The 9,061-nt window shown below is 36.7% G+C and overlaps 1 long non-coding RNA gene across 1 annotated transcript in view; it reads left to right on the top strand.

Annotated features, from left to right (window-relative positions):
• Positions 1-9,061, top strand: part of LOC110596321 — a 98,054-nt gene that overhangs the window by 45,486 nt on the left and 43,507 nt on the right. The window contains exon 2 of the long non-coding RNA XR_002482389.1: positions 2,743-2,889. This is a non-coding gene — a long non-coding RNA (uncharacterized LOC110596321). The remainder of the gene's footprint in view (positions 1-2,742; positions 2,890-9,061) is intronic.

The raw sequence follows: 9,061 nt of genomic DNA, 5'->3' as shown, positions 1-9,061 counted from the left end.
CTGGGCGACAGAGTGAGACTCCAACTCAAATAAATAAATAAATAAATAAACAAACAAACATCTAGGGGGCACACCTCACCAATAAGGGTAACTGCATTATGAATATTTGTATACCTAGCCCTGAATTGTACCCACAATTTTAAATAAAAAATAAATAAATAAAATAAACATCTAAATATATTTAATTCAATACTTAAATAGGTGAAATGAAAACAAAATTTAAGTAGCATTTTGACCTATTAAATGTGTATTTTAAATATAATACTCAGTGTTGATGAAAGCACAAAAAAATGCTTAAACTGAGTATGTAACCTTTATATAATATTTATAAATATATATAAATATATATACATAATGTGTTATATATGGGAGGACATCAAAAAAGCTGAAATTATGTTTTGGAGGGTGGGTATCTTTTAGTATAGGTTTCTTCTCCTAAGTAAATGTTCTAGTAACCCATCTGCATGAGTGTCGTGAGAGGCTGTGTTCAGCTTCAGTCCATTTTTTTTGGAGATTCTTTCAACACATTTGCCCATTTCATGATGGACAATTTACACAAACAACCTACCACACCACACTGAGTGTTCAGCAGTTTTTGACAAAAATCAGAATGACCTGCATGCCCACCCTCCTTATTCACCCTATCTATCTCACCCCAAGAGACTGTTTTTTTGTTTCCCTGGATGAAAAAAGTTCTCAAAGGGAAACATGTTGCTGATGTGGAAGGGGTGAAACAAAAAGTGGCAGAAGCAATAAAAGGCAGCAAAACTGACAAATTCAAAAACTGTCTTAAGCATTGGAAAAAGCATCTCGATAGGTGTGTTGCATCAAATGGAGAGTACAAGTAAGAATAACTACACAATTTTTTCATAAATAAATTCTGAGATATTTGGGGTCCCCCTCATATAAACTTTATATGAAAAATAAATTCATGTGAACAAAGGCCTTTAAACTGTGTTTGCTTTTAGTGTAAATTTTTTTTCTAAATCTTATTATTGTATAGTCAATGGGAGAAATTTTTTTCTTTTATATTTTATTTTAAAGATGTGGGGTACAATTCAGGATTAGGTACACAAGTGGATATCATATAGGTAAAGTGTGAGAGAAAAGTTACAAAGGTAAAATAGCACAAAACTCTGACATTATAGAAAAGAAACTAGAAATATATACATTTCGTGAAACATCTAATGTGGAAATAATCATATCAACTTGATGAAATACTCATCTTTTCAGATTGTTGTCACCTCCAGACTACTACCCAGAGTGTCCTGCAGGTGGAAATGCAGCATCTCGCTTCTTGGACTCAGCTGCGAGGAGCATAAACACCTGAGTGCTAATCTCAGGATTGATTGTGTTTGCTTCCCTATTTTCTAAGATAGCTCTATGTGAGTGGTAATATTCTTCAAAGTCTTAAATGACTTAGGACCCGTTTTTCCCAGTAGCCTCTTGCTCCTTTTTTGCAACTCTGTTTTCAGTGCAGTACCATTCAAATTTGGGCTGCCTGCATGGGGCTCAGAGAGCCATACCAAATAATTTTTGTTTGTATGAGATTTGGTGGCCCTGGGGTAGAGCCTCCAAGATGGCATATTAAATGAAAGGTGTAAGAATTCTATAAAGTTCTCAGTCCCTGAATGGCCACAAACACAGGCCCATGTCTTGGAATACAATGATTCTTACATGATGGGGATGCAGCTGATCTATAAAGCTAGAATATGCAGAATTTTAGTGGTTGGATTCAGGACTCATTTCACAATGCAGTGTGGTTCTAATTTCTTTTCAGAGCTGAGTTTTTACATCAGCTACATAATAGCTTATATTTAGCACTTTACAAGTTTTAAAATATTTTTATTATTTCATTTGCACTTTAGAGTAATTTTATCCCCATTTAAGATACTATTTTGTGAAATTCAAATCCAGAGATATCATTCCCTATGTAGTAACAAGGCTCTGCTTCATCTAATTTCCTTAACCTCCATGAGGATAATCCCCAAATGTGGCACAAAAATGAGCAAAAGAAACCTACAAAGTATGATCAGGTATACGGTTGACATTTACCTCTGCCCTTTAAAAGCCAGTGGGAATGCATGGGCAAAGCTGTCTTTGCACTAACTGCTTCTTACATATGGCCTAGAGCACGCTTCCGGCACCAGTGTCTTTGGAAGAGGTGTGAAAAAGACTTCTCTCTGAGTCCAGGAGAGTGGGCTGTTCGAATCCTCCTGGAGACAAAAGAAAGAATTGGTTCCAGTGCCTTTTTCAATCCTAACAGCTTTCAGATGACACATTGGGAGTCATTTATACAGACTTGAATATACCCAAAAGTGTTCCTCGCCAAGTCTTCCCACAGTCTACATGAGCCAATGCAGATCACTTTATTTTAAAAGGTTACATGTTATATAAAACCCACACAACTAGCTGTCTTAGATTTTTCTCTACCCCTATTGAACTTCTGTGGGGTTTCCTCTATATTTTCTATATTTAACTATAGACTAACTGATTTATTGTCACCCATAAAGCAATGCTCATTTTAGTAACCCACCTTCCAAAGGTACCAGTCATTGCAAGTCCTGCTCAGTTCATCAATAAAACCTACTGCTTATAGTCGCTGCCGCTGCCAGTTGACAAGCTAACTCTAAATTCAAAAGACAACACTCTTGGGAGTCTATTTTTCTTTTGACTAGTGTACCAAACCAATATACTGTGCAACTTATGCCCAAAATTGTTGCTTTTTATTTTTACTGATAGAAAAACTCTTGGAGTCATCGTTGCATCTCTCCCTTAACCTATGGGTCAACTGGATTTCACCCCCTGCTACAGGTGGATGCTTCAGCAGAATTTTTTCTTAATAGTTCATCTCAGCAACTAGAAAGTCTGCCTTATACATTGTTAAAGGTAAGGACTCCTTCCTTCCATTCAGTATGCCCTAGCACCAAAAGTCACAATAAACCTCTGCAGTGATATGTTAGAGTCAAGAGACTTATTGCTGACTATGTCCAGACTAAATGTCTTACTTCCATGAAAACCTTGGAGGGCCCTCTTGATTCCTTATTACAAGTGAAAAAGATGGTTCTATTTCTAATTATTTATTACTATAGTTACTATTTTAATTTTGCATGATTCCTTTTATTCTGTTGTGGTGGGAAAAAAAAGTCTTATTTATTTATTTTTTTTATTTTTATTTTTTTGCTCATCTTCACAACTCGTCATTAGGTGTATGTTTTAAATGAGATTTACATGGATAATATTTTAGAGATGAGAGGTTAATTCCTCATCATCTACAGCCTTGACACATTTCATGAACAAATTTTAGTGAAAGAGTGACAAAGAGAAACATGGACAGAACATTTACAAATTGGCATTTGGTCATCTTTATTAATTTAAACTCCTTTTATTTTCTCTTTCCTATAATATGATTTCTATTCTGCTTTGATTAAGCCTATATAATTTTTATTAACGTAAATTCTTTGGTTCAAATAATTTCAGGTTCAGTTAATATTATGTAATTTCAGGCTCAGCTTGCTGGTTGAGCTGCAATCCCATGCTTCATATATGCAAATAGAGTTAATTTGTAATTCCTCCATCTTGAGAAAGTATAGCAAAACTAGGTCTCTAAAATATAAATATTTTTAAATCATTAAGAAAATTATGTATACTATAGTCATAATTTTATTCACAAATTAAGTGTGTAGATTTATATTTTTTAAAGAGCATAATTTAAATTTTGTAAGGAGCATAAACCAAATGTTATTTATAAAGTTAAGTATATAAGTTCATATACATATGTGTGTGTGCATTTTTCCTAGATTTTTTAAATGTACACTTAGTAAGATATGAATACATACTCAATTTTAGATTTCATGTTTGAGTCTGCTACTAAATGCAATGAGCAATTTTTTCAAATCGGATTTATATTATTTATTTTCTGAAAATGAAAACAACATGAAATTATACTTTAATACTGGATTGCCAATGCAATTATAAGTTATTTTCCCCAACCATCTCTATTTTTGGTAGATGATTAGTGTCCCGTGGGATCCAGAGACTTCTCTGATCGAGAGCTGTTTGTTTGCTGCATGCTGCAATTATATATTACACATACACGAATGACGAGTGGCCTCATGTGTTGGGATAAATATATTATTATAAGTTCAAATGCTTAGATACTTTCTCGATGTTTACTTGAGCTGAGCAAAACATAGTAGTTTGAGTTCACAGGGGGCTTACATAAACCTTTTGGGGGAGAATTTCAGCTCACAGGGGTTTGTAAGCAGATGGCATATGCAAGCAATCACACTTCTCCTTGGTGGGAGGAATGGCATTCTCAGGGTAACAAAATAAGAGAGGGAGGTGCCATGACAAGTCTGTTCTCAATCTCCACCTGGGCTTTCCCCACACGGCAGAGGCACTAAGTATAAGTTTGAAGGATAATATGGAATCAGAATACAGTAAAGAGCTTCTCTCAACACCTCCAGGCTGACCTCCCCCAATCTTCCTCTGGGATTCTTGGAACCAAGTTGAAACATTCCACTGTTAAGAACTAGGTAAGATTTTGCAGGAATTTAATGGGATTGGGTTCAAGAATGCTAGAACCCTGGACTAGCAATTATCACCTGTGGAGCAATAGGCAAGAAATAATCTCCAAATGAGAATGAAAGGACTACGTTTATAATACTTGGACCAGCACCCAATTCTTCAATGTATGGAACTCTGGAAAGCCTTTGTTGGAATACATGTGAGAAGAACCCTCTGCCTTCCAACTAGTTCCATCCATTCCTCACCTGAATTTTGGCAGGACCATTCTGGCCAATGTTATAAGAACTCAACACAATGACCTACAAACTAAGATGAAAGAGGGAAAGAAGGAGGAATAATCTGGCCTCAAGGAAAGTCCTAAACCAGTTTAGTGAATACACGAAGTTGGGTGATTAGGGAGTGGGGCGTGAGGAAAATAAAGAAAAAATAAGAAATGAAAAGAGAGCAGGAAGGAAAGAAGAGGAGCGTTGGAGAGGGAGAAGGGGGAATGGAAGGGGAGGGAAGGGCAGGAAAGGGGAAGAGATAGGAGTAGAGAGGAAGGGGAAAGGAAGGGGAAGAAATGGGAAGGGAAAGGAAAAGGAAGTGCAAGGGAAATTGAGAGAGGAAAAGAGGTAGGAAAGACTGCCTCACCTCTGGGGTGACCATGAGCGTGCCACTGTACTACTGTCGACTCTGGGGTGACCATGAGCGTGCCACTGTACTACTCCACCCTGGGCAACAAAGTGAGACTCCAACTCAAAAAAAATAATAATAATACTATGACTACAAGAGATGTTTGCAGGACAGAATTGGCACACTGTGTCCAACGACAGGTTCGTGATGTGACCACAGGTCTGTGACATGATCACAGCTGACTCCTGTCATTCTGCTTAAACTAGAAAATAAACTTGGGCAGAGGAAACAATTAACAAGACTTTACACTCTGACCTAATGTTCATTTACTATATATGCATATTTCAAAGGAATTCTTTTACATCTGAATGAACGTGTATCTATAAAACATTACACAGAACCCAGATTACTATAAAAATATAACAAAAGGCACCACCAATGTGCAAAGAATTTTTAGTCCAAGCTTACTTCGTATCCACTGAAATAAATCTTTAAATATAATACCTAAATAGAAAGACCCTTTAAATTGTTTCTATGTCATACCATTTTCCAAATGTCTGTTATTCCTAAACTGTGAGCATAGACTTGCTCTAGTCTTTTACATGCAATTCTTTCCAAGGAAGCCACAAGTGTACTAAGTGGCAGTGCTGTTCCTTGTTGAAACACCTTTGCTTCAGTGGTAATCAGCTAAAGAGCAGGAGAGTTTACCTAAAGAAACTCATGAAGGAAAAAGAAAAGAATATTGAAAAGAAAAAATAATCAGGCTATAATAGTCTCAGAAGGTAAGAAAGTAAGAATTTATTAAAAGGGAAGAGTGACAGTTGGCCTTACTGATCACCTCAGAAGAGATTACATAAAATGAAGTCTAAGAAATGCAAGAAGAGGCCAGGTACGATGGCTCATGCCTATAATCACAGCCCGTTGGGAGGCTGAGGCGAGAGGACTGCCTGGGCCCAGGAGTTTGAGACCAGACTGAGAAACATGGCAAAACCTTGTCTCTACAATAAATCAAAAAATTAGCTGGGCACAGTGGTGTGCGCCTGTAGTCCCAGCTACTTGGAATGCTGAGGTGAAGGATCACCTGAGCCCTGAACTTTGAGGCTGTCGTAGTCATGACTGTGCCACTGTACTCCAGACTGGGTGACAGAGTGACACTGACCAAAAAAGAGTCACTATGACCTTAATCAAAATGGTGGAAGAAGCCAAAGAAGAATGCTTTTATTCACTATGCATACTATTTTTATATGTCCTCCACTCCTTCAACATAAGCTGTGCAGGATGGATTTTTATCTGATTTGTTCATTGATATAAGCTAATACCTGGTACATATTTGGCATTCAATAGTACACAATGAATTAATGAAAAAAGTATTGAATCAGGGTGACCATTTTTTGAATTGTCTATATTATAATGCAATTGTTGAATACTAAGAAAGTGTGTGTTAAAAATCAATTACAATACCAATTTTCACTGAGAAAAAAATGAAACTAGAGCTGTAGAATTTCACACCCCCAGCAACAAGTTTTTTCCAAGGAAAAAAATCCAATAGTAAATATCACTAAATAAGTCCAGTATTACTTACATTTAGCTTTTTTCAAGAGGAGTGATCATCTTTTTCAGCACTTCTAAGACTATAATCACCCTAAACATTCTTCTCACCTTTGCTGCTCACTGCCTTTTTTGTGAGCTGATTTTTTTTTTTAAAACAAATAAAGCACCCATGCTACCCAATGCAAGAGTTATTGCATGGAAAATATTTTCCACTAAGGTTGCTTTACAATGAAAAAAATTCTGGTCTCTAACTAAGCAGTCACATTATATTTAACTTTTATTATGATAAACAAACTATCAAATAAAATTTTATGACAAGTTAAAAGTAAATTTTCTGATTTGTTTAAATTGCAAGTCTTGGGTGGTGGAGAATAAAAGTATGACAAAGTCATATCTTGTTTGAAGACTAGGTTCGTCATGATAATCATGAAATTCTTCATGACAATCATGTAACAGAAAGTCAAATATTTTACAGAAATAAGATTTAAAATTATCAAATCACTAAATATTTTTTGAAACATAAATGTAGAGTTGAATGGATGATGATAAAACTGGCATTTAAGGCAACCACCTTCATTGCCACCACCTGAGAAATCGTCAAGGTTCTTCCCAAAGTATTCCCACTACCCAGCTTGCAGCTTGTTGCCCAGGATATTTTTGTTTTTATTGTTCATAGTTCTACTACCTCAGTAGGCAGCTCTAAAGAATAGTTTAGCTTTGCCTATTTTGAAATTTATGTAAACAGAATTATACTGTGTGTATTTTGTGGGTATGTGTCTATATTTGAAGATTCTTTTTTTAAAAAAAGGAGCAACATCAACATGATCATTTCGTAAAAGTCAGAATTAAATAAATGGAAATAGCAACAAGAAAGCAAAAAAGATGTTAAGATTAACATGCATCAGGGTTTATAATAAGGATAAATGGACTGGAAGCCTCCTTTAAATTGCCAAACATTCAATTTGAATAAACCAAAAGGAAAATATATACCTGTTGTTTTCGAGGGATGTACTTAAAATAAAATGACATAGAATGGTTTAAATTAAAAAAATTTAAAATGTATAAGGCCAATAGAAATAAAAAGAAAGCAAGCTTGAAAATACAAGAAAGGGATTGGCAGTAGCGGGACACTGTCAAGGGAGGGAGGAAAGGGGAGGAACACAAAACTAATAAAGGTGCATGACCACCTTCCAGGCAAAGTGAAGCCCAATGGGAGCCCAAACTTCACCTGTAAATAGACCACTTATGTGCCTAATCATGACTTGTACCCCACATCTTTACAATTAAAATAATATATCAGGAAATGTCCTAGCAGAAAATATTTAGTACATTCAAACTAAATAATTTGAAGAGAGTTTAATAAAAGAACTGAACAGGTGTAGTGGCATTGCTTGTATTCCTAGCTACTTGGGAGGCTGAGACAGGAGGATCACTTGAGCCCAGGAGTTTGAGGCCGTAGTGGGCTATGGTCATGTGACTCCATCTCAAGGAAAAGGAAAGGAGAATGAAGAAGAGGAGGAGGAACTATGTATAAAATATGGGCAGAACTAAGTTACAGCAGGGAATTTTTAGCACCTCTAGGTCCGAGTGGATAAAGGGCAGTAGCTATTACTGAAACTCCAAGGTTATAAAGTGAAGACTATTTGACCCAAGCTGTGATTTTTGGTCAAAACCTACAGTTACATGGCAACTCCACAAGGAAGGAGCCTATAGAACAGAGAAATCTATTCTTTTCTCCTCTCCTACTGATATGCACTACCAGTGCCCAATAGAAGTCAGAGGGCAAGGGTACTTCTTGCTGTGGCCCGTATGAATCAGCATCCAGAAGTAGAGCAGGATAGAAAGGGTAGAAGACCGGATCTGGAGGAAAAACATGGGATTTTTGTGTATAAAAAGTAATAAAAGATAAAATAGAATTCCACTTAAAATCATTGAATAAAAACTTGGACAGACCTAGAGGTCATTATCTTATGTGAAATAACTCAGAAACAGTCAAGTGCTACCTGTTCTCACTTATAAGTGGAGGCCAAACAGTGCATATGCATGTACATAGGGTATGGCATTGTGGACACTGGAAGGGGAGGAGGGTGGGAGGGTGTTGAGGGATGAGAAATGACTTAACGGGTACAATGTACAATATTTGGGTGATGGTTACACAAAAAGCCCAGACTTCATCACAACGCAATACATTGATGCAACAAAACTGCACTCAAGCCGGGCTTGTGGCTCAGCCTGTAATCCCGCGCCTTTGGCAGGCTGAGGTGAGTGGATTGCCTGAGGCAGCGAGACCTCATCTCTACAATAAATCAAAAAATCAGCTGGGCGTGGTAGCGCATGCCTGTAATTCAGGCTACTTGGAAGGCTGAGG

The sequence above is a fragment of the Carlito syrichta genome, unplaced genomic scaffold (assembly GCF_000164805.1).
Source record: "Carlito syrichta isolate Samal-C Ts95f unplaced genomic scaffold, Tarsius_syrichta-2.0.1 Scaffold308421, whole genome shotgun sequence".
Taxonomy (NCBI): domain Eukaryota; kingdom Metazoa; phylum Chordata; class Mammalia; order Primates; family Tarsiidae; genus Carlito; species Carlito syrichta.
This window is presented reverse-complemented; position numbering and strand designations above follow the sequence as displayed.